General features: G+C 45.1%; 1 protein-coding gene and 1 pseudogene across 1 annotated transcript in view; both read left to right on the forward strand.

Moving 5' to 3' along the window:
• ARHGAP21 (Rho GTPase activating protein 21) overlaps positions 1-5,004 on the forward strand; it is a 166,344-nt gene that overhangs the window by 140,843 nt on the left and 20,497 nt on the right. The gene's annotated exons all lie outside the window — the stretch shown is intronic.
• Positions 3,386-3,460, forward strand: LOC115873108 (annotated as a pseudogene).

Raw genomic sequence — 5,004 nt, forward strand, 5'->3', positions numbered from 1 at the left:
CCCCCCCCCCCCCCATTCATCAAGTACATAATACTCGGCACACACTTGTCCTGGGGCTCCTCACGTTACCCACACTGCATTTCCACATGCGCTCATTTTCCTGTTCTCAAGATTATGTTTCCACCTCCTTTTCTCCTTCCTGGGCACCTCTATCCTCTCGTCTTCTCTTTCTTCATACTTCGCGGTGGAGGGGGGTTGTTCTAGAAACTGTCCAATGGGAACGTCTTTATTTCACAACCTCCAACAGCGCCAGCCACTCACACTTCTGCTTTTCGTGCTCTGATCCCCAGGAGTGCTGTATTTGAAACATTATCTTGTTAAAGACCATCACCTGTTTATAAACTATTGCCAATGTGGCATCTTCATTCAGTGGAATGATTCATACGCACCTAAGGTAACAAGACTTGGTGATCCCCAGACTGAGTGAGATCTCAGTCCTCTACTTCTCACAAGGTTCACGTCCATCCTCCCAGTTGCTCAAGCCCTGTGCCAGTCCCGGTAGACCAGAGAAACAAATTCATAGACACTCATGTGTTATGAGAGAGCTTTATAGACAAGAGCAATTGAATATTGAGAAAACATCTCAACCCAGTCCAGATCAAGTCCATAAGTCTGATATTAGCCCATATGCCACATACCAATCTATAAAGTCCTCTTCTGACTCATGAAGCACGTGCAATGATGCCGAATACTGGAAGATCACAGGCCAGTGATGGAAGGTCTAGTGGATGCAGTGGCAGTAGAGGCATCTCAGCGCTGGCGTCAGTCACCATGTGGCTCCTCCAGCTCCTGGGCTCTAGCATAACTCCATGCGTCTTCTCCACAGCAATGTCTCCAAAGCAGTGAGCATGTGTCCAGCCTCCAGCAAGCAGTTTTTCTCCTTAGGGCCTCCAAATGAGGTCATCAAGCTATGACCTGATGATTGACAGGCTGTAGACTCCACCCCTCCACTCTTAGATTTCAAATTGACAACAGATTTTGTAACTACCACAAGCCCCAAATCGAGGAATGTGGCTGTTTCCACCTCCCAAACCCTTGCAGCTCTCTGTATATTCATTCACGCTGGTGGTCCAAGCCCCCATGCTCCCTCGCTGGATTCCCGCTTGCAAGCCGTTCACCACAGATGATCTTAGAGCGGTCTAATCAGAATGTCGTTATGTCCCTGATTAAATGCTTAATAGCTGCTCTGCATGCTTCCGACCATAATGTAAAAGGCCTGTGTGACTTTCAGTTAGCAGTTTTCCGGCACTTAGACTGAACGGGGAGCATTTAATGGGGCGATTATGGATATACGAGGGGCTTTGAAATTTTTGTGGAAAAACGGAACTAAAAAAACCTTCCTTCCTGAGCTATACATTCTCCTCAAACTTCTCAACCCTCGGGCCGTTTTCGATCCATGTTTTCAAATTCCAGAATTCCACTGAGCTGTGATTCAAGGGAGATCTCCATTCTCCGTTGGCTTGGCCGAGTCATTGCTTTGTATTTCATATTTTTACTCACTCCTCAGTTCGTGTGGCCACTTCCGTTCCCGAACTGGCACTGATCACAAGCCTGGCTGTAGTATTAAATTAAAAAATTGGCTCTGGGGGGTGAAGGGCCAGCCCCCACCTGCTGATACTACTTATAGTACTACTCGGATTCAGTAATACTACTTCTGGGTTCAATAATGCACAATTGTACGGTTGAGATATATAAGTATTATATTAAAGTCATTGAGAGCATGAGAGATAATACAATAATGCAGTTAGACACATTACATGGTAGCATTGCTCACCTCAGCCCAGCTTGGTGGTCCACGTGGAGAGAGGGGGAAGGGAAGGAGGGGAAGGGAACAAGGGAGAGGGGAGTGACCAGGGAGTGAGCAGCAAGGAGCTCAGAGTCAGAGAGAGCTCTATATTGCTGACTCACACCTATATACCTTTTGGGGGCATGCCAGCCCACTAATTATAGGTAGAGACACATGTCACAGGAAGGGGCTGCACTATAGGTTGCACAGTAATGAGGGGTTGGTCTAGGGGGTGGTCTCTGGGTCTCCATAGGAACCATTATCAGTAGGATGCGAACTCCTCCTACAGGAGCCTGTCCATTGTCCCCAGAGGCAGGGAGCAGACCCACCCTGTGAAGGGATGAGAGCAGTCTGGCAACTGATTGCCCTCAGTGGGGGAATGCCTGCGCATCTGACCTCCCCCCACACCATGACCCTGGGTAAACCCCTGAAACGTCCTGGGATTATCTTGAAACCTTAAACTAAAAATTATCCCACAAAGTCTTTAATCCAAGCTGTTGTTTAGCTTAACTAGTAATGCATATTAGCCTTGAGTGTTGTGCTTTTTAAAAAGACTTATCAAGATCAGATGAAGTTGACAATAGCAATTCAAAAACTTAGAGAGGACACGGGTGGGGTGGGGTGGGGGCAGTGAATTCATGAGAGTGTGGGTGGTTGCCTAAGTTAAAGATGGTCATTGTCACATGTAGAAGTTTTTGAGTGGGTGTTTGTTCTACTGTATGTGCTCAATAGCCACAGCTCAACAATACACTCAACAGCAATTAATAACAAATAAAATTAATGTTGAAAACATCAGACTAGCTAAAAATCCATAATCAATCTGGCTTCAGCATAGTCTTTTGGAGGGCTTAACCTCGTAAGGAAACCTTCTTCAGCTCACCCTAGGCTTTTCTGATAACTCTAACTGGGCTTCTTGGAGCGAGAAACGGTCCAGCAGGCTCAGCGAATCCTGTCCACACCATGCTCTGTGCTGTGCTGTGGGAAATGAGGAAGTATGACATGAGACTAGAACACAGGAAATGATGAAAGGCTATATTAAAATCCGTTAAAACATGCAGGGAGTGCTCTGAGACAGATTCATAGAAGAGATAGAAGTGAAATTCAAATTAGTATGGTTTGAATAGCCCCTCCATGTGTAAAAACCAGAGGCAAGCGCAGACAGGGAAAATTCTGCTACACTGTATGCCATCTGAGTCATTCTGATTCTGCCAGGGTTTTGACCAATGTCTGAACTCAAAAATAGCCCACAAAGTCTTTAAATCACACACTAGTTTAGCCTAAGTCACCAAGAACATTAGCCTTGAGTGTTGTGCTCCAAGTGCAGCCGTCACCTGTCTGTGATGGCATATGTAGTGCTCTGATGCAGAACAGAGGTCAATGGCTCCCAAAGTAAGGTAGGTCAGGAAGAAAAACCCAATGATTGACTTCTGACAATTAGCCGATGTACACCCGATGGATCACATTAAAACTGGTCTGCTACTGATCCTAGATATGACACAGGCCTGGACAGCACTTTGACCCATTTCGCGGGGGTCATATGAGTCAGGGCTGACACAAGGGCAGCTCACAACAGCAGCAACAGATGAAAGCTTCCAGTGAAAAGCAGGCTGCAATTACAGTACTTCAGTTTGTGGAAGTACTGCCATTATCCTGCTGAGAGAAAAAGCCATATTGGCCGGCTCTGGTTAAAAAAAAAAAGAAAGAAAGCTTCCAGTGAATCTCAGGTAAACTCAGCTCTAGCCAAGGAAGGACCAGGAGGTGAAGTGTCCGCTCATCCAACCAGGCAGCAGAACCACAGAACACACAGTCTCTTGTTACAAAAAACCTACAGTTACAGACCACTTCCCATAACGCCTAGCATACGAGAAGTCTGAGGTAGTCCTCCCTCAACACAAGACCACTTTGTTCCTATAGCCCGGCATTCTGTGATGCTCACCTTCCCAACACTATTGCTGAAGAAAAAATGGATACATAAACAAAGGTGGCGAAGAAAGATGCTGCTGCCTGGCTATCGAAAAATATAGCATCTGGGGCAGGGGTCCTCAAACTTTTTAAACAGGGGCCAATTCACTGTCCCTCAGACCCGCTGGAGGGCAGGACTATAGTTTTAAAAAAAACTATGAACAAATTCCTATGCACACTGCACATAGCTTATTTTGAAGTAAAAAAACAAATGGGACAAAAACATCCGGCGGGCTGGATAAATGTCCTCCGCGGGCCATAGTTTGAGGATGCCTGATCTGGGGTCTTCAAGCCTTCTAGATAAATAAGGCGCCATCTAGCTGAGAAGCAACAAAGCCCACATGGAAGAAGCACACCAGCCTGTGTGTCGACGGCATCAGTATCAGGCGTCAAAATCCAGAACAAACAATCATGTCAATGTGAATGAGAGGGAGTGCAGAGTGGAGACCCAAAGCCCACCTGTAGACAATTGGACATCCCTTACAGAAAGGTCACAGGAAAGAGAAGAGCCAGTCAGGATGTGTTATAGCACCGATGAAATATACAGCTTTCTTCTGGTTCTTTAATGCTTCCATTTCCCCAGTTCTACCTTACAAATCCTGCTAGATAAACCCCTCAGGATGAATAATAAGAATAGTCATACCAGAAGGGGAAAGGGAAGGTGTGAGTAGAAAAGGGGAACTGAACACAATGATCTACATATAACCCACTCCCGGGGGACAGACAACAGAAAAGTGGGTGAAGGGTGATATCGGTCAGTATAAGACATGAAAAAATAATAATAATTTATAAATTAGCAAGGGTTCATGAGGGAAGGTGAGGGAGGGAGAAATACTAAGGGCTCAAGATTTGAAAATGATGATGGCAACATATGTACAAATGTGCTTGACACGATGGATGGATGGATTCATTGTGATAAGAGCTGTAAGAGCCCCCAATAAAATGATTTTTTTTTAAAGAAATAAAAGTTTGAGGCATATAATAACAATAGGATACTACTTTGCCAAACACATCAAAACACTTTTATTATTACTGTTACCATCTTAAAGCTATTTTAGTGTATCTGGAAGTGTTTCATGTTTTCATGCTGAGATAGTTAGTTTATTGTGCCAGCCTGGTCGATAAACATAAGTGGGATTAATTGAAGGGCGGAGAGATAAATGGCTCAGTGAACCTCACCTTTCTTGTCTCTCACTCTTTGATCATCGGACCAGTGTGCAGCTGCCTTGCTTGTTCTGTGCCTCAATTTACAGGCT

Source organism: Echinops telfairi, unplaced genomic scaffold, assembly GCF_000313985.2.
Source record: "Echinops telfairi isolate 266 unplaced genomic scaffold, ASM31398v2 ScPeMD7_7461;HRSCAF=8499, whole genome shotgun sequence".
Taxonomy (NCBI): domain Eukaryota; kingdom Metazoa; phylum Chordata; class Mammalia; order Afrosoricida; family Tenrecidae; genus Echinops; species Echinops telfairi.